A 20,242-nucleotide genomic window follows, 5' to 3' on the forward strand; every position below is an offset into this window, starting at 1 on the left:
CCATGGGGTCACAAGAGTCGGACAGGACTTAATGACTAAACCACCACCACATACAATATAGGGTAAATGCTTCACATATGTAAAATGTCTTTGAGAAAACATAGAATTTTTTTTTCTCCTGAATCCTGATCTCCTGACAATTTCATCAAAGCACACTGGAGTTCCAGCTTGGAAAAATCAAAATCATGGTCAGAGAAAGGTCCTTGCAGGCCAGGCCTGGTTCTTGCTTTGGTTATAAAAATGACTAAACAATTTTTATGCATTTCTAAGAACAGATTTCAGACATTCCAAGGAGACATTTCAACACATCACCAACTTGGACACAAAGACTGGAAATGTCAACTGGGAAAGGGTTTAGAGACAACTGATGGGCCAGCCATAGGCACAAGTCAAGTCTCTTAGACTGATTTGGGTAAATTCGAGACCTGAAGGGGCAGGGGCAAATGATCAAGCCCACTCAGAATCTTCTTCTCCCTGAACATAAGTCGTTACCACTATGCAACTCCCCTCCTGACTCCCTGCTGTCCTGTAAAAAATTTTTCTGTGACAAAGGCAAGGATCTGAATGGGAGAAAGGAGGTAAATGATGGTCCATCTGATAGGATTTCTAGAGCAGAAGTTGAGGCCTCTGAATACAGCCTCTGTTTCCTTGATATCCTCTGCCATCACCCCCACCTTTTGATTGATGCAACATCTACCAGGGAAAGCCATTTCCTCCCCAGCATCCAGCAGAACATCATCATCTCTGGGTGCCCGGCTCTCAGGTACGCTGCCTGGTAAGTATGTGATATGAACTGGTGTCCCCAGTGTCCTAAACAGCTAAGGGAGAACACAGATCAAAGGCTTTGAGAGAACAGACCAGACCAAGGGTGAGGGGAATCTTTTCCTCATGGAAAAGACTTACCCTGATTGAGCCAGTTAATGTCATTTTGCATCTTGCATGACTTCTGTTGGTGGGGCTAAGCCAACTTGATATTTTGTTATGTTTTAGTTCTTCTAAATAAAACCATGACTATTCTATTCATATGACATTATGTGCAAACTAAATAGAAGCTATGTTTAATGTGTGAAATGACTAATCTCAGTTTTTAAGTAAAACACTTGGGAAGACACATATTAAAATTGAAATTTTACATTATACTTATTCAAGCTTTTGAAGTTTTGCTTTGCTTTAGAAGGATAGAAATGTTCTTTTTTTTTTTTTTTTAATATACTGTCTTGAAGTATTGCTGATCTACTTTCTGACTGTAAAGACAGAAAGAGTTACTATGTTGTGTTAATTAAAATTTATCGTGTTGTGTTCATTTCTGCTGTAAGGCACCACGATTCAGTTATACATATGCACACATTCATTCTTCTTCATATTCATTTCCATTATGGTTTATTACGGGGTATTGAATATAATTCCCTGTGCTATACAGGAGGACCTTGTTTACCCATCCTATGTATAAAAGTTTGAATCTGCTAATCCCAAGCTCTCAGTCTATTCCTTCCTCACTCTTTTCTCCCCCTTGTCAACCGCAAGTCTGTTCTCCATGCTCGTGAGTCTGAGAAATGTTCACTTTTTTTTGTTGTTGTTAGCACTTTAATTTGGCACATGAACAAATGAGGATTATATGAGCCAAGGACTTGAAATGGGCCAAATGTGGGGGCTTTACAGGTTACCCAAGATAGAGGCAATGTTTTGCAGTGAAAAAATAAGTATTGGTAGAAAGGAATCAGACCGATTTGGCCAATGTGCTGGATTTGGCGGCACAATGGCCAGGGACATATGTAGTTTGGCCTCAGGGTTGTCAGTCTCATTGTGGAGACTTAGAAGTAGAAAATTATAGTAAAGTAATACAAGCTGCTAGATATTGAAAGCGGAAAAGGAGGAGGCATTGGAGCAGCCTTACGAAAACCACCCTTTCCATCCACGGGCAATATGATAAGCCAAGGAAGACTTGAAAATAACTGTGAAGACAGAAAGAGTTTTGTATGCACTTTAAATAGGTATTTAAGTGTGGCTGGGACACAGGGTATGTGAGTGTAGATGAGCTGTGATGTGCTTGCCGTTGAGAGGCAAAACTCAAGAGAGAGAGTCAAGAGATTCTGGAAGGTCCTGTTCTCTAATGAATTTAAACTTTATTCTAGGGCAATGGAGAACCATCAGTGATGTGGTGAGATTTATTTACTTGTGCATCCATTCAGTAAATATTCACCATCAGTGTTTTTTATTTAACAAACATTTGCTGAGCACTGATAGGCACTGGAGATAAAGCACAAACGAACACAAAAATAAAGAACAAAACCAAAAAATGAGATAAAACACCCTGCCTGGAAAAATCAGGTGGCAATTTTAGATTTAGGGGGCAGGGGAGTGGCACCAAGAAGGTGGCATTTGGGCAAAGAGATGAAGAAGGTGAGGGGGTAAGCCATGAGGATATTAGGAGAAAAACATTCCAGATGATGGGAGATGCCAAGGCAAAGGCCTGGAGGTAAGAGCATGCCTGATGTATTTGAGGAACACCAAGCCAGCCCACCAGGGCTGGAGTGGACAAGTCAGAGATGATGGACTTTCACTTTCGATCCTGAGTGAGGACAGAAGCTGCCCAGTTGTTCTGAGCAGAGGCAGGAAGGGCATGGGCTTCTGGTTTTAACAAATTGTTGGGAACTGGGATGAGTCAGGGGAAGAAACAGGGAAACCAGTGAGGAGGCTACTATAGGAACCCAGGAAGAAAAAATGGTGGAGGTCTGGATTACAGTATAGTAGTGGGTATGGTCAGAAACCCAACAGCATCTGCTGACCACCAGAAGGGGTGTTCAAGGGCATGTGGGGAGGCCAGAGAATGACCACACCTCTGCCCATATACACAATCCCTCTTCTTGGGCTCTTTCCAGTTACCTATCAAAACCATTGTGCAGTGAGAAAGAAGACATTCATTTCATTTCCACCCAGGCTTTTAACAGTCGAAGAGAAAACTGCTGTACTTAACTACAGGATAAATGAAGGGCTTCCTAAGGCCATGTGCAGAATAACAATTAGCAGGAATATGGCCCTAGGACAGGAGGGAGCTCCCCACCCAGGCTGAATCACCAGCTCACTGTTGGGAACAATTTATTTGATGCAAATAAAAACCAAACATTTATAAATCAGCTAAATAAGAAGTGTAGTGGGGGAGCTTCTGGGATTTGAACAAAAAAAATTATTCTCCATGGGGGTTGGAGGACTGGAAATCTCTCAGGACTCGGGGCATGCACACCTCTGGTATGTGTTGCTGGGGCACTTGGTCACTTTGTAAAGTCTTGATCAGTTTAAGGCTTTTGTTTATGCGTCTTGCACTCCTGTGATTGGAAAGCCTTTTCTTAATATCAGAAGGGCATTCTGAAGAAGTCAATTCTATTTCAAAAAGCAAAGCCCCAATTTGCCTCTCTCAGGCTATCTTAATGCCCTTCCTATAGACCATTCTATTGCCTAGACAACTGTGCATAGTCATTTAACAAGTTTTCCTGCTTCTATCTTTTCAATAACCTTTTTTACTTTAGAATAATGGTAAATTTATGGAATAGCTGCAAAACTAATACAAAGAGTTTCTATAGATCCCTTACCCAGTTTCCCCTAATGTTGGCACTTTACATTAATGACATGTTTGTCAAAACTAAGAAATTTTCCATAGGAGCTGACTCCCCAGTCACATTTAATAACTAATAATAGTGACTCTCGTTGGTAAAGCATGTGACCTGCTCGTGACTCAGCTTCACAGGCACTGGGGAATGGCATTCTTCCCATTCTACCATAGTGAGACAGACTCAGAAAGGAAGAGACTCCTGAAAACATAAACAAACATAAAACGTAAAAAAAGAAACTCCTGAAAACATAAAATGGAAGTTCAAAAGGCGCTGGGTGGCAAGAAAATACAAAAAAGTCCTATTTGCTTATGTGTGATTAATTCTCAATAAGTGTCTACCAAAGGAAGGAAGAACTAGAGGATTTCCAGGTTTAGCAAAAAAAAAAAAAAAAAAAAAAATCAGTTCAGTGTGAACTTTAGATAAAAAAATGAATGATTTTTAAAAATAAGTTTGTCTCATGCAATATTTGGGACATGGTTATACCAGAAATTTATTTGTTCAAGAAGATGTGATACATACATATGGTGGTGGTGGTTTAGTTGCTAATTCGTGTCGGACTCTTGCGACCCCATGCACTGTAGCCTCCCCAGTCTTCTCTGTCCATGGGGTTTTCCAGGCACGAATACTAGAGTGGGTTGCCATTTCCTTCTCCAGGGGATCTTCCCGACCCAGGGATCGAACTCTCATCTTCTGTGTTGTAGACAGATTCTTTACTGCTGAGGCACCAGGGAAACCCATAAATATATATACACGCACACACACACACACACACACACACATATATATATATATGAAAGTGAAAGTGAGGTCGCTCAGTCATGTCCGACTCTTTGTGACCCCATGGACTGTAGCCTATCAGGCTTTTCCATCCATGGGATTCTCCAGACAGGAATACTGGAGTGGGTTGCCATTTCCTTCTCCAGGAGATCTTCCCAACCCAGGGATTGAACCTGGGTCTCCTGCATTGTAGGCAGACACTTTACCGTCTGAGCCACCAGGGAAGTCCATATATATGTATATATATATATACATATACATGTGTGTATATATATATATAGCAATATTATTAAACCATAAATAAGAAAAATAATGCCATTTTCAGCAACATGGATGGATCTAGAGATTGTCATACTGAGTGAAGTAAGTCAGACAAAGAAAGACAAATATGATATCTTTTACATGTGGAATATAAAAAAGAAAATGGTACAAATGAGCTTATTTTCAAAACAGAAATAGAGTTGCAGATGTAGAAAATAAACTTACGGTTGCCCAGAGAGAAGGGGTGGGTGGAGAGGTACACTGGGAGATTGGGACTGAGATGTACACGTAAATAACTAATAAGGGCTTACTGTGCAGCACAGGGAACTGTACTCAATATTCTCTTAGGGAGCATGACACTGATATCGCTTACACACAGACTCTAAAATACAGTGCAAATCTGCATATCTATGAAACAAGAACAGACTCCCAGACACAGAGAACAGACTTGTGGTTGCCCAGGGGGAGGGGGAAGGGAGAGGGAAGAAACGGGAGTGTAGGATTAGCAGAGGCAAACTAGTCCATGTAGAGTGGATAAACAGCAAGGTCCTACTCTGTATCACAGCACTGCAATGCCACTACTCTTGCATAAAATGAACAAGAAAATCGCTGTTTACCTGAAGTTCAAATTTACCTGGGTGTTCTGTATTTTATCTTGCAAATCTGAGGAGGAAGGGAGGAAAGAAGGAAGGGAGGAAGAGGAAGGAAGAGGAAGGCTGGGAGGGAGCATGATATCAATCAGGCTACCTCAGGATTCTGCCATTAGAGCTTTGGCTCATCTGACTTCAGATTTACCAAGAAAACATCTGTCTATAATTTGACATTTCACGAGGAACTAGCCACTGGGAAAGAATAAATTGGTCAGGCTGTCTGGAGTTTCTCACTGCTTACTGACAACTTGACTTTTGACTAAGATGTGGTGTACCCTGTAGCTTGGTACAAGGAAGGAATGTACTAACTTCAGAGACAGTCATAGTCCAGTCCATGTGACAGATTTTGCAATAGAAATTAATAAATTAAAATTCCAACTTTATGTCCCAGTCCTCAGAGTTCCGTTACTGTGATGCCAACTTTGAGAGATAGATCTGCTCCCTTAAGCATGCTCATGGTGGGGACTGCAAGGTTCTATGGTGATGTTTCCATGTTTTATTTCTTAAACTGAATGGTAAGTATATGGTGTTCTTTTATTCTTTGTAACGTTTCGTGCATCAGAATATTTTATAAGGTATTTTCAAACAAAGTGAAATAAGAAGCCAAGTGATTTAATGGAAGAAGGATGGACTTGCTTTGAGAAAATATTTGCTTGAGCTCAGATTAGCCACTGTTTCACTTCTTTCTATTTTACATTCCAACAACATAGTGTTAATCAGAGGGTTCTAGTGAGATCTTATGCTGAGCTCTTCCTTTTACATTTCCATGCCTTATGCTTTGCCTTTTGTCTTGGAAAGCCTTCTTTATCCTTTTTTTCCAGCCACTCTCATTCACTTTTAAAGATAACTCATAATTATCATACAGGACAATTCAGGAATTTTTTTTTTTCCCACTGACAAGTCTCTCCCCCAGTCTCCTCTCCCACTACTCAGGGCAAGAGGCTCTATTTCTACCCCTACCTTATTTCTTTATCCCCGGTCAGTTGTGTTACATTCTCTGATGCTCCCACCACATTGTGCTATGATTAGCTTTTTACAGGTCTGTCTTGCCACCAAGTTCTTCATGGAAGGACTGTTGCTGAAGCTGAAGCTTCAATACTTTGGCCACCTAATGTGAAGAGCTGACTCATTGGAAAAGACCCTGATGCTGGGAAAGATTGAAGGCAGGAAGAGAAGGGGACTGAAGAGGATGAGATGGTTGGATGGCATCACCGACTCAATGGACATGAGTTTGAGCAAGCTCCAGGAGATGGTGAAGGACAGGGAAACCTGGCGTGCTGCAGTCCATGGGGTCACAAGGAGTTGGACATGACTTAGTGACTAAACAAAAACAATTTGCACCAACTGAAGTCTCCTGAAGAGAAGAACTGAGCCTTAATCATGCTCCTACTCCCCGAACCTAGCAACGTGACTAACCCACATTTTGTTGTTTAGTTGCTAAGTCAAATCTGACTCTTGTGACCCCATGGACTGCAGCATGCCAGGCTTGCCTGTCCTTCACCATCTCCTGGAGCTTGCTCAAACTCATGTCCATTGAGTCGGTGATACCATCCAACCATCTCATCCTCTGCGGTCCCCTTCTCCTCCTGCCTTCAATCTTTCCCAGCATCAGGGTCTTTTCCAATGAGTCAGCTCTTTGCATCAGGTGGCCAGAGTATCAGAGCTTCAGCTTCAGAATCAGTCCTTCTAATGAATAAAGCCCTGTTTACCCATCTGAACTGACTTTAGGAAATGACTCTCCCTAAGCCTTAGTTTCCACCATTATAAGTTGCTACACACAGGCGCACACACATCAGCAGGTAAATTTTCAGCCACATATTGCCTGCTTAAAGAAAAACTCACTTCTGTATATTCCCCCAAACTTTAGGGCTAATCCAACTTCCTTCTTTAATAATGAGAAAATCAAGGCCCAGAGAGGGACAGTAACTCACACAGGGTCACACAGGAGTGGAGTGGCTCGTTCAGAGGAAGAACCCAGGTGTCTTTCAGCAATGCCTATTGCTGGCGGATGATAAGCAGATTGTCTAACTTCCCAGATTCCCTAACGCTTTAGAGAAGTTGGGTGTCGGTGGCTCTCCCCAGCACAGCCTCATAGCTGATCCAGACCTCAAAAGGGCAGCCTTTAGGAGTGTCCATAGTCCCATGGCCATTAATGCAGCATGTTCACACTTCCTGCTGCCTGGCCCAACCCAGCGCCCCCACTTTGTTTTGGTCAAAATTCTCACTGGCAGACATGGTAAGTAATATCTGTGGACTCTTTGAAGGCCTTTCCCCTAGAGCCTCGTTAGCCTTGGCTATTGGCGGCATTGGCTGAGGCCGTCCTTTCCATATTCTGCTGACCTGAGGTCATGTGGTGTGAATGGAAACATAGGAGCTGGTGCCCTAGAATTGCTTGCAAAACAAGTTGCTCTTTTTTCAAGCTGTGGATTCCATTAAGTAACTGGAATGGCCTTTATGTATCTGGCATAAGATGTAGGCTCGCCCTCCCTTTGCCCCTTCAACCTTTTGGAGGTAGGAATGCTCTACAGTCGGGGATTTCCAGGGCCAACCTGGAAGGGATATTCCAGCATGGATTTCCCAGATGGTTGTCCTGTCTTTTGGAAAGTGCCATCTTGTTTATCGCCAGTCTCCATTGCTGTGTGGGCTTAAGCATGGCTGTTAATCACTCCTTCTTTTCTCCTCTCTCTTGGTTCTAGAGGTCAATCCCAGAATAGGTCCAATTTGGTTCCAGGTGGACTAGAATACGAACATTCTCAAAACTGCAAGGGACCTTTGACTTCACCTGGGAGAATCCTTCATCTTTGCAAATGGAGAAACCAGATGAAAGAGGAGTAGTTTTGACTCAGTGCCCATAATATTAGGACTGGGACTCATTCCAGTTTCCCCACCTTCCTTCTCCAGGACTCCGAACTTCAAGGAATTCTCCAACAACAAACAACAAAGCACTTCAAACCATGATAGTATTTACCTGGAATTTCCTACCAGTTTGTTCTTTCAGATGTCCTCTCACACACTCTCTCTTGCTTTCTTTGCTTATCCATTTATTTATTTGTAATTTTTCATCTTTGTTTCCTTTCCTAATATTTTTTTTTCCTACTCCCTTCAATATGTCCTTCAAAACTCAGCTCAGGTAAGTTCCATGAAGTAGGTGGAAGGTCTGGAGTTTGACTTATTAGTCTTGATTCTTCCATTCCCTATAATGGTATTAGCCATCCACATCCTTGCAATGGCCTCAGCATAGCTGGAGTGTACACTCCACTCGGTGACTTTGGGTCTTGGTCTGTCATCAACATGACAGGACATCTAATGCTCCGTCATCACCATGAGCACAAAGATCTGGTGTGTCCTGTCCCTGTAGCCTGGGCTCCACAATGAGAAAGAAAGAATAGACCTGACTCAGACCTTCAGCTGGAAGCCACACCCAGCAGAGCCCAACAAAACCCAACCAACGTCACGAGGTGTGACGACTGGAAACCTCGAAAGAGCCTCTACCTCAGAAGGGACAGTGGTACCCAACTATATGTATGAAATAGCCTTGCCCCAAGGTAAAATAAAATAGGTTTCAACACATTCATTCATTAAGCCATTTAACAAATAATCCCTGAGCACCAACTATGATCCCATTAACTCTGTGAAACTATATACATCATTAAAACTATTTGTCCATCTTTAATGCATTTTTCTGAGGAAAGTGTTTGCAATTTTCCTGAACTGGGTCCTTGTTGTTATTCAGTTGCTAGGTCATGTCTGGCTCTACAACCCAATAGACTATAGCACCCCAGGCTCCTCTGCCCTCCACTATCTTATAGAGTTTGCTCAAATTCATGTTCACTGACCTGGTAATTCTATTTAACCATTTCATCCTCTGTTGCCCCTTTCTCCTTTTGCCTTTAACCTTTTCCAGCATCAAGGTCTTTACCAGTGAGTTGGCTTTTTCCATCAGGTGGCCAAAGTATTGGAGTTTCAGCTTCAGCAACAGTCCTTCCAATGAATATTCAAGGTGGATTTCCTTTAGGATTGCCTCAACCAAATGACTGAAAGGCCTCTGGCATGAGGGTTCACTTGGGGTCTTGTTTCATTTGCCACAAAAGGTCAATATTGAATTGTAGTATTGTAATGGCAACCCACTCCAGTGTTTTTGCCTGGAGAATCCCAGGGATGGGGGAGTCTGGTGGGCTGCCGTCTACGGGGTCGCACAGAGTCGGACACGACTGAGCGACTTCACTTTCACTTTCATGCATCGGAGAAGGAAATGGCAAGCTGCTGCTCACCTGTGAGTGCACACGAAAGAAAAAGAAGTTGCTTAAATAATTTGAGTTTTATTACAAGGGCTGACCAGAAAGATTGAATTTGTAATCTGCTAATTACTAAATGGGCTCTTTAGTCATTAGTAATAATCATCTATGCTATTGGAATGGACACTCTCACCAAATAGCTTTTACCCTAAAATTATAATAAAAATACTGAATGTTTTGTAAATACTATGGTAAATTTTAACTATTACCTTGATAATTTTGTAGGTAGGACTCCTGTATCTGTCTTTTAGCATCTTAACATTTGTAACTATTTTCTCCTGTTATGGGCTTCCTTTGTGGCTCAGCTGGTAAAGAATCCACCTGCAATGTGGGAGACCTGGGTTCAATCCCTGGGTTGGGAAGATCCCCTGGAGAAGGGAAAGGCTACCCACTCCAGTATTCTGGTCTGGAGAATTCCATGGACTGTATAGTCCATGGGATTGCAAAGAGCTGGACATGACTGAGCAACTTTCACTTTCCCCGTTATACTAGTATAGGCCCTCACAGGTTCCTTTATGGTTGACTTACTATTTTTTCTTATATAACATGACTTTAAGATCCTTTACTATTCTGCTTTCTCTTCTCTGCATTTTTTAGTTTGTCACTGTTTCCCTTAAATACATCACTGAAAACTGAGCAGAATCCAAATGTAACCAAATGCTTAGGTCCCACTGTGGACTGAACTACATCCTCACTCTCACCAGACTTTCAATATTGAACCCCAAACATCTAATGCAATGGTATTTGGAGATGGGAACTTTGGGGGTGATTAAATTTAGAGGTCATGAAAGTGGGACCTGATGATGGGCTTTGTGCCCTTATAAGAAGAGACACCAGAGAGGCTGATTACTCTCTTTCCACTGTGTGGTAACACAGCAAGAAGGCAGCCATCTGCAGGCCAGAAAGCACTGTTACCAGAAACCAACCATGCAGGCATCCTGATCACAGACTTCCAGCCTCCAGAATTCTGAGAAAATAAATGTCTGTTGCCTAAGCCACCCAACATTCTGTCATGGCAGCCTGAGCAAACCAAGACCTCTCCCTCCCTGCTGTCCACAGTGTCTAGCACTGTGCTTGGCTTCCCTGGTGTGACTGATGGGCTGGGCCTGAGGATGCCAGCCATAGGGGGCCTTTCTTGGTTTGCCCAAGATCAACACACGCTGATGAGACCAGCAGGCCCCCAAGTTTGCACCAGACTTTTCCACTGCTGGTCTGGATTTCTGGGCTCCTGATATTGGCCTCTCCATGCCAGCCTCTGGGGAGCCAGTGCTCCTTGGGAAAGACACCACATGCATGAATAATATGACAAGTGTCTGAGTTGGCAGCAAAGGGTGACAGAACTTTTCTAGGGATGAGGCCAAGTCTGGCAGGTTTCCCACGTCTATTCAGCTCCTGGAAGCCCAGCAAATTCACGTGGACCTGTCTGGTGCTTAGGTCTCACTGGTGGGAAGATTCAGAGACGGCTGGGATGATGTGCTTTTCTGCAGCCTCTGGGCAACCTGCACAGTCCAGTCATCCTTAGGTCGCCTTCAGGGAGCACCAGTGAATGCTTGCTCTTAGCACTCTTGCCCTGTAGGTGCCTCATGCTGCTCACAAGAACAGGTGAGACACATGAGTGAGTCAGTTTGATTCCCTTATCTTTAAAATGGTCATTGCTCCATGGTGTTAAAATATTGGTCCAGATGACTGTGGCAAGCAAATGAGGTGAAGAGGTCATACATAGATGCCGAGGAGTTAGAGCTGCCTTCACAGGGCGCTGTTCTCAGAAGCGTCAGTATGCTCTTTCCTATAAAGGTGCCAACACCTTGAGATGGACTGTGTTATGCTCATTTTACAGATGAGGAAACTGAAGCTTGGGAGATTTACTGACCTGCTTGGGTTAACAAAGCTAGTGGGTGTGAAGTTTCTTTCCCAGTGTTGCTGTATACAGAGCACTTAATCTGTCCTAATTAAACAAAGAGAAATAACCGAATTTTGTTTGTCTCCATCCAGGCTGACATCAAAGTCCATGTCACCAACCACTGTGCTGTACTGCTTGACTCTAAACTGTAGAGTGTTGTTCCCCTGGGAGAAACTGTTTCCATGTGGTCATGGGTTCTGATCCACAAACTGATTGCCCTGTGAGTGGGGTCCCAGCAGACCTCCTGGGCCTTACATTCTGTCCATTACATCTTTCAGACACTTTAACAGTTTGCAGGGTTCCCTCACATGCAGGATTTCACCCATGGCTCCCCGCCTAACATTGTGAGAGCCCCTGCTCCCCTTTGTGAGATGTGGTCATTTAATGGTCATTCTGCTCTCTTGCATGTTAAGTGGCAGAGTCATGAGTCTAACTCTGGTCAGCTCAACCCTAGTTCCAGTGCTCTGTCAGCTCCCAGAAAGTGTCAGCGTATGAATTGCTTAGATGGAATGGAAGGGTTATTTAGGGAATGTTCCTTAGAAGATTCAAACTCTCATACAATTTCACATGCTAACAAGATTATGCTCAAAATCCTTCAAGCTAGGCGCCAACAGTATGTGAGCTGAGAACTTCCAGATGTACAAGCAGGGTTTTGAAGAGGCAGAGAAACTAAAGATCAAATTGCCGACATTTGTTGGATTGTGGGGAAAGCAAGGGGAGTTCCAGAAAAACATTTATTTCTGCTTCATTGATTACACTAAAGCCTTTGACTGTGTGGATCACAACAAACTATGGAAAATTCTTAAAGAGATGGGAACATCAGACCACCTTACTTGTCTTCTGAGAAACCTGTATGCAGGTCAAGAAGCAAGTTAGAACCAGACATGGAACATCTGACCGATTTAAAATTGAGAAATGAGTGCACCAGGATTGTATATTGTCACTCTGCTTATTTAACTTCTATGCAGAGTACATCATGCAACATGCCAGGCTGGGTGAATCACAAGCTGGAATCAAGGGAGAAATAGTAACAACCTCAGATGTGCAGATGATACCCCTCTAATGGCAGAAAATGAAGAGGAACTAAAGAGCTTCTTGATAAGGGTGAAAGAGGAGAGTGAAAAAGCTGGCTTGAAACTCAACATTAAAAAACTAAGATCATGGCATTGGGTCCCATCACTTCATGGCAAATAAAATGAGAAAAAGTGGGAGCAGTGACAGATTTTATTTTCTTAGGCTCTGAAATCACTGTGGATGGTGATTGCAACCATGAAATTAAAAGACACTTGCTTCTTGGAAGGAAAGCAATGACAAAGCTAGACAATGTGCTGAAAAGCAGAGATATCACTTTGTAGACAAAAGTGCATATAGTCAAACCTATGGTTTTTTCCAGTAGTCATGTATGGATGTGAATATTGGATCACAAAGAAGGCTGAGGGCCAAAGAATTGATGCTTTTGAATTTTGGTGCTGAACAAGACTCTTGATATTCCCTTGGACTAAAAGGAAATCAAACCAGTCAATACTAAAGGAAATCAACCGTGAATATTCATTGGAAGGTCTGATGCTAAAGCTGAAGCACCACTGCTTTGGCCACCTGATGCAAAGAGCTGATTCATTGGAAAAGACACTGATGCTGGGAGCGATTGAAAGCAAAAGGAGAAGGGGGTGGCAGAGGATGAAATGGTTAGATAGCATCACTGACTCAATGGATGAGTTTGAGCAAACTCCAGGAGATAGTGGAGGACAGAGAAGCCTGGTGTACTGCCCATGGGGTTGCAAAGAGTCAGACACAACTTAGCAACTGCAAAACGACAACACCCTTAGAAGAGAGGGCAGTGAGTCCCAGTGATCCCACCCGCCACAGATGTAATCCTGTTGGTAGGATGGCTAAGCAGTTCTCCACTTCAGGCACCAGTGAGAAAGGCTCTTCCAGAAGGAGAGTCTTTTTCACTTCATTTCACTGCAGATGAAAAACAAGTGTTTTCAGGTAACTCATTTTCTTTATTGACTCTTCAAGTACTACATATCCCACTCTGAAACATTGAGAATCATCTCTATGGAATAAAAAGAACACAGGCTTTGGAAGCAGAAGGATATGTTCTTTTTATCAACATCAACTCTGACACTTATAGCTAGCTGCATAACTTTGGACAAGCCATTAAGCTCTGAGACTTTGTCTCTTCATCTGTGAAATGGAGACAGTAACATCTACTTCCAGGATGATAGGAGAGGGTTAATTTATGTAATATATTCAAGGTGTCTAGATCACAGTGGACTCAGAAAATGTCACAATTTTTCATCATTACCTTTTTATTAGTAAACTAATAAATTGTAGTTACAAAAGACTTGCTTGCTAGATCCTACGACCCTCACATATGGTGCCTTATGGTTCTAGTAGCTGCCAGAGAGTTAGCTTGATTCGCATCTTCAAAAGGAAAGCTGAGTTCAGTGGTGAGATGAGAGAGAAACTCACTCTCCAGGCAGATATATGGTCAGTTGACATATGTGTCTGAGGGAAGCTAGAATAGTAAAGAGAAGTTTTCAGATCTCTAAACTAGGCAAGAATACTTTGGAGTATAAGCCAGTCCATGGGCAACCGGGGATGGCTTCTGATGCATGACATCTGTCACAGCTGTGGTTTTGTCCATACAGTTCTCTGTTAAAGGTTTGTTTTGCTGTCACATCAGAGAGGTGGGATTTAAAAGGTCATGTCACCCACAATGATTCAAACAGGTTGGATCCTTCATTTTCTCATATCTATGCTTCAGACAGTAGAAGTCAGATCCAGCCACACTGCGAAGCAGGGCTCTGGAGTTTTATAGGACCTTTTTACCATCTGAAATCATCTAGTTGAAAAGTCGTCTGAAATCGCTTAGCTGAAAAGGACTGACATTTAGTGGGAGATACACTAGCAAGAAGGCAGTTAGAACAGACTGCTGGCAGTGGCATAGGAGGGGAAGTGTGAGACGCTGTAGGAGCTGAGAGGAGGGCCACCTAGTGCAAGACCAGTGATCAAGGCATTACGAGTCACCCAGAGGAAGTGACCTTGTTGAACAACAACCAAATGGAGGTACTTACAGACAACTTCCTTGGATAAAGAAACAGCATGTTCAGAGCATAGCGGTGGAAGAGAGCATGGCCCATTCAAAGAGTTGAAGAGGAACATTCTTGGCCGGAATGGAATGATTGGTGGGAAAATGGTAAGAGATGAGAATGAAAAGGGAAAAACCATGCAAGGAGACTGGACTTCACCCCTGAGGTGATGGGAAGCATCTGAAGCGTTAGGCAGGGGCATGCCAGGATCACATCTTATAGGAAGTAATATAGAAGGTGAATTGGAGGTGAGATGTGAAGGTGATGATGATGGCAGTGATGAAAAAGAAGAGGGGAACAATCACCACCTGCAACACCATCTCCACCGAAGTAGAAAATGTGGTCAAGATTACAAGTCACCAAGCCCCTCTTCCGCTTTGTGACCTCATATGAAAGTGAAGGTGAAAGTCACTCAGTCGTGTCCAGTTCTTTGCGATCCTATGGCCTATACAGTCCATGGAATTCTCCAGGCCAGAATACTGGAGTGGGTCCCCTTTCCCTTCTCCAGGGGATTTGTCACAAATCATGGGTCGAACCCAGGTCTCCCACACTGCAGGTGGATTCTTTACCAGCTGAGCCACAAGGGAAGCCCAAGAATACTGGAATGGTAGCCTATACCTTCTCCAGCAGATCTTTCTGACCCAGGAATAGAAGAGGGATCTCCTGAATTGCAGGTGGATTCTTTACCAACTGAACTATCAGGGAAGCCCAACCTCATATGGCTCTACTCAATACAAAGAATAGGATCAGCACATGAAAAGAATTTGATAAACACTGAATGGTACATTTGAATTTATAGCTCTCTCTCTCTGATGGCTGGCACAGGGCTCTCAGAATATGGTATTAGATGAGCGTGTGATTTCAAAGAAAAAAAAGTTATCTAACAAAATTATGCATTATTCATGAAAACCACGAAAAAGCTGTGGTTTTATGCTTTGCAAAAAGATTTACAGAAATATGTTTAACCAATGAGATTGTATTCTGTCCTCGTGTAATGGACCTCATTGCAGGCATCAAAAAGTAGGGCTGGAGAAGGAAATGGCAACCCATGTACTCTTGCCTGGAAAATTCCATGGATGGAGGAGCCCAGTAGACTACAGTCCATGGATTTGCAAAAAGATTTACAGAAATATGTTTAACCAATGAGATTGTATTCTGTCCTCGTGTAATGGACCTCATTGCAGGCATCAAAAGGTAGGGCTGGAGAAGGAAATGGCAACCCAAGTACTCTTGCCTGGAAAATTCCATGGATGGAGGAGCCCGGTAGACTACAGTCCATGGAGTTGCAAAGAGTCGGACATGACTGAGTGACTTCACTTTCTTTCTTTCTATAGTTTCTTTTGGAGAAGGAAATGGCAACCCACTCTAGTGTTCTTGCTTGGAGAATCCCATGGACGGAGAGGCCTAGTGGGCTGCAGTCTATGGGGTTGCAAAGAGTTGGACACGACTAAGCAATTAACACACACACACACACACACAAGGGTAGGGCAGTAAAGGGAATTGTGGATTATTTTGTACAGCTGATGTATATTTATTGAAGAGATGGCAAAATCAATGCAGAGAAAGAGGAGAATCCTGCTCATGACCATAACAAATTAATGAAAAAAAAAATAGCAGTAGGGTCTCCTGAATTACAACCTTTTATTCTTTTGATTGTATCTGTGCCTATCATTCACTAAAATGAAAATCAGGTAAATAAACATAATAATCTTTCCATAGGGTAATATGCCTTAAGGTATATTACCAGGATGCAGCGCTGGTAAACAGTAGTAGCTGGTGTGTGTGTGTGTGTGTGTGTGATGAGGAGAGTTCTAGTTTCACATATGTTTAGAGCAGATGGTAAAAACAAAGGTAAGTATATTTCTTTATTATAAAATACTAAAGAGATTTTAATAAGCAAATACACCTTTAGAAATTCAAAAAGAAAGATTTTCATCAGTCTATGGCTTTTTTACTTTCACATTTTCAACATCAGATTGACATGCTGTTTTATATAAATTATACTCATCATATTGATTTCTTTAACATCTTCAGGATTGACATTATAATTCTATGTTAAATGAAAGGCCCTTAGGGATTTATATGCTTTTCCTATTACTTACTTAATTTAAGTATGTATCTCTAGAATTTGATCAGCTTTTCTTAAAATTCAGGTGGAAGACTTTGACAGATAAAGCAGTTTGATGACTAAATGAATCACATCAACTTCTCCCAGCTTTCAACATTTTATCTTCTATATTAGGAGTTTGGCAATGTCTACCACCTTACATTGGATGACTTGTTATTTGACTGTCAATCTTCTGACTTCATAAAAATGTTCATCTCAATGCAACATTAAAGTGTAACCTTTTATAAGCAACAACTGAGAGCTCAAGTTAAATTTAGCCACACAAGTTACAAAAGGCTTCTCAGGTGGCGCAGCAGTAAAGAATCCATCTGGCAATGTAGGAGACACAGGTTCAATCCCTGGGTCAGGAAGATCCCCTGGAAGAGGAAACCCACTCCAGTAATCTTGCCTGGAAAATTCTATGGACAGAGGAGCCTGTCAGGCTACAGTCCATGGGGTCACAAAAGAGTCAGACACAACTTATCAACTGAGCATGCACCCATACATGATATACAAAAAAATGTATTAACCCAACTGAAGTGATCATCAGATGAAAGGTATCATGCATGTACAGCTAAGGCAGCCCAGGCAAGGCCTGTGAAAATGAAAAATTCCCTTCTTCAGGGGATCTTCCCAGCCCCGGGACTGAACCTATGTCTCCTATATTGCAGTTGGATTCTTTGCCATCTGAGCCACCAGGGAAGCCTCTAGCTGCTGACAGATATTCTTTGACATTGTGTAACGGGTAGCCTAATTTCAGAGACATTGAAATGGAGGGTGGGTATGTGTTAGATCACCAAGGACTGGCTTTCTAGAAGACAAATTTTCCACAGACAGTGGTGGAGGGGGATGGTTTCAGGATGAATCAAATACATTACATTTATCGTACACTTTATTTCTATTAATATTATTACACCAGCTCCACATTAGATCATCAGGCATTAGATCCCAGAGGCTGGAAACCCCCGTGTTAGAATTAAGAGATTTAATATTATGCAGTTATGTTATAGACTACTCTTTGGGAAATTCAGTTTCCCAAGGACAAGGAACAAAATGCCCTAGAATCTTGCCAAACTCTTATAACCCTGTAACCTTCCAACTTGAGATTCACAGATGTCTTCATCCATTAACTATATAACAAATTAACATAGACCAGGTGGCTTATTAACAACAGAAATGTATTTCTCACATTTTTGGAGCCTAGGAAGTCCAAGATCAAGATGCTGACAGATTGCAAATATTGTGGAGGTCCACTTCCTGATTCATAGAGAGCCCCCTTCCTCCTAGGTCCTCACATGGTAGAAGAGGGGAGCAATCTTTCTGGAGTCTCTTTTACAAGGTCATTAATCCCACTAATGAGAGCTGACCATCTTGATCTAATCATCTCCTGAAGACCCCACTTCCTAACACCATCATAATGGGAGTTAGGATTTCAAAATACGAATTTAGGGGGAACACAAACATTTAGTCAACAGCAACAGATATTCAGATAAATCCTCAGGACATTTCTCAAAGGCATTATTATAGCTCCATAACCAGAATCTCATTTTTTCTCTAAGGACTCAAACTATTTCCAGTTTTGAATCAATGAAAATTTCTTGAGATTTTAAAATTTCTGATACTCATAAAGGCATGAACTGAAAATATTAGATGTTAAGTGAGAACATATTCCAGCAGTGAAAGTAATACAAATCTATCTTTAGCCTTAAAACTTATTTCGCTTTTTCATTTTTAAAATCTTTTCATGCATTTTCTCTACAATTTTATTCTTTTTTGCCAAGTTCACACATCTGAATGACATTTTAAAGCCTGTCAAAGACTGAAAACTAAAACATATGATCTTAATTATGCTTGAATGAGTGTTTTGCTGATTCAAAGTTGTAGTTAAAAAGGTTAGTATTTTCCTTTAGAGAAAGTGGAAGTTTACAAGTCTATTCAATTCTTGCCCTATTAAATCAAAATAAGCCTCTCCCTCTCTAAAAATCTTTTCTCTTTCTAGGTGAGGATCCTTTATTTGACAATGAGCCAGGGCACTCATTTTGAAGTGCTGGAAAATTATCTCTATTATAAGTTAACAATTTAGAACTTTGTATTGAACACCACCAAGTTTTGAGAAAGCCCTGAAAGAAGTCCCCTAATTATCTATAGTGGGTTTCTTGGTGCCTCCCACTCCAAAATTTGTCCCTGTCCTATCCCCAAAACCTGTAAATGTGACCTTATTTGGGAAAAGATCTTTGCATACCTAATTAAATTAAAGATTGATAGATGCAAGCATCCTAAATTACCCTAGTGAGGGCTTTCTCCAAGGACAGTGGGGAAAATATGAGCAGCACAAGCCAAGAATTGCATGGAGCCACTAGAAACTGGAAGAAACAATTCTCCCATGGAGCCTTCAGAGCGGGTATCTTCCTGCTGACGCATTGATTTCAGGCGTCTGGGCTCCATAACTGTGCAGGAAAAAATTTCATTGCTTAAAGCTACCAAATTTGTGGCGGTTTGTTATGGCAGCACTAGAAAACTCATCACAACAAACTGTGGGAAACTCTTAAAGAGAGGGAAATATCAGACCACCTTACCTGCCTCCTGAGAAACCTGTATGCAGATCAAGAAGCAGCAGTTAGAACCAGCCATGGAACACTAGACGGGTTCAAAATTGGGGAAAGGGAATGTCAGGGCTGTATATTGTCACCCTGCTTATATAACTTGTATGCAGAGTTATCATGGGAAATGCTGGACTGGAAGAAGCACAAGCTGCAATCAAGATTGCCAGGAGAAATATCAATAACCTCAGATGTGCAGATGACGCCACCCTTATGGCAGAAAGCAAAGAAGAACTAAAGAGCCTCTTGATGAAAGTGAAAGAGGAGAGTGAAAAAGTTGGCTTAAAATGCAACATTCAGAAATCTAAGATCATGGCATCCGGTCCCATTACCATGGGAAATAGATGGGGAAACAGTGGAAACAGTGAGAGACTTTATTTTTGGGGCTCCAAAATCACTGCAGATGGTGGCTGTAGCCATGAAATTAAAAGACACTTACTCCTTGGAAGAAAAGTTATGACCAACCTAGACAGCATATTAAAAAGCAGAAACATTACTTTGCCAACAAAGGTCCATCTAGTCAAAGCTATGGTTTTTCCAGTGGTCATGCATGGATGTGACAGCTGGACTATAAAGAAAACTGAGCGCTGAAGAATTGATGCTTTTGAACTGTGGTGTTGGAGAAGACTCTTGAGAGTCCCTTGGACTGCAAGGAGATCAAACCAATCTATTCTAAAGGAGATCAGTCCCGAATATTCATTGGAAGGACTGATATTGATGCTGAAACTGGATTACTTTGGCCACCTGATGTGAAGAACTGACTTATTTGAAAAGATGCTGATGTTGGGAATGATTGAAGGCAAACGGAGAAGGGGATGACAGAGGATGAGATGGCTGGATGGCATCACTGACTCAATGGACATGAGTTTGGGTAAACTCTGGGAGTTGGTGATGGGCAGGCATGCTACAGTCCATGGGGTCACAAAGAGTTGGAAACGACTGAGTGACT

The 20,242-nt window shown here is 42.0% G+C and overlaps 1 non-coding gene across 1 annotated transcript; it reads right to left on the reverse strand.

Moving 5' to 3' along the window:
• Positions 1-4,537: 4,537 nt before the first annotated feature.
• TRNAC-ACA lies at positions 4,538-4,609 on the reverse strand. The gene has a single exon. It is a non-coding gene; the product is annotated as a tRNA-Cys (tRNA).
• Positions 4,610-20,242: the final 15,633 nt, after the last annotated feature.

This window comes from Bubalus bubalis, chromosome 3 (assembly GCF_019923935.1).
Source record: "Bubalus bubalis isolate 160015118507 breed Murrah chromosome 3, NDDB_SH_1, whole genome shotgun sequence".
NCBI lineage: Eukaryota > Metazoa > Chordata > Mammalia > Artiodactyla > Bovidae > Bubalus > Bubalus bubalis.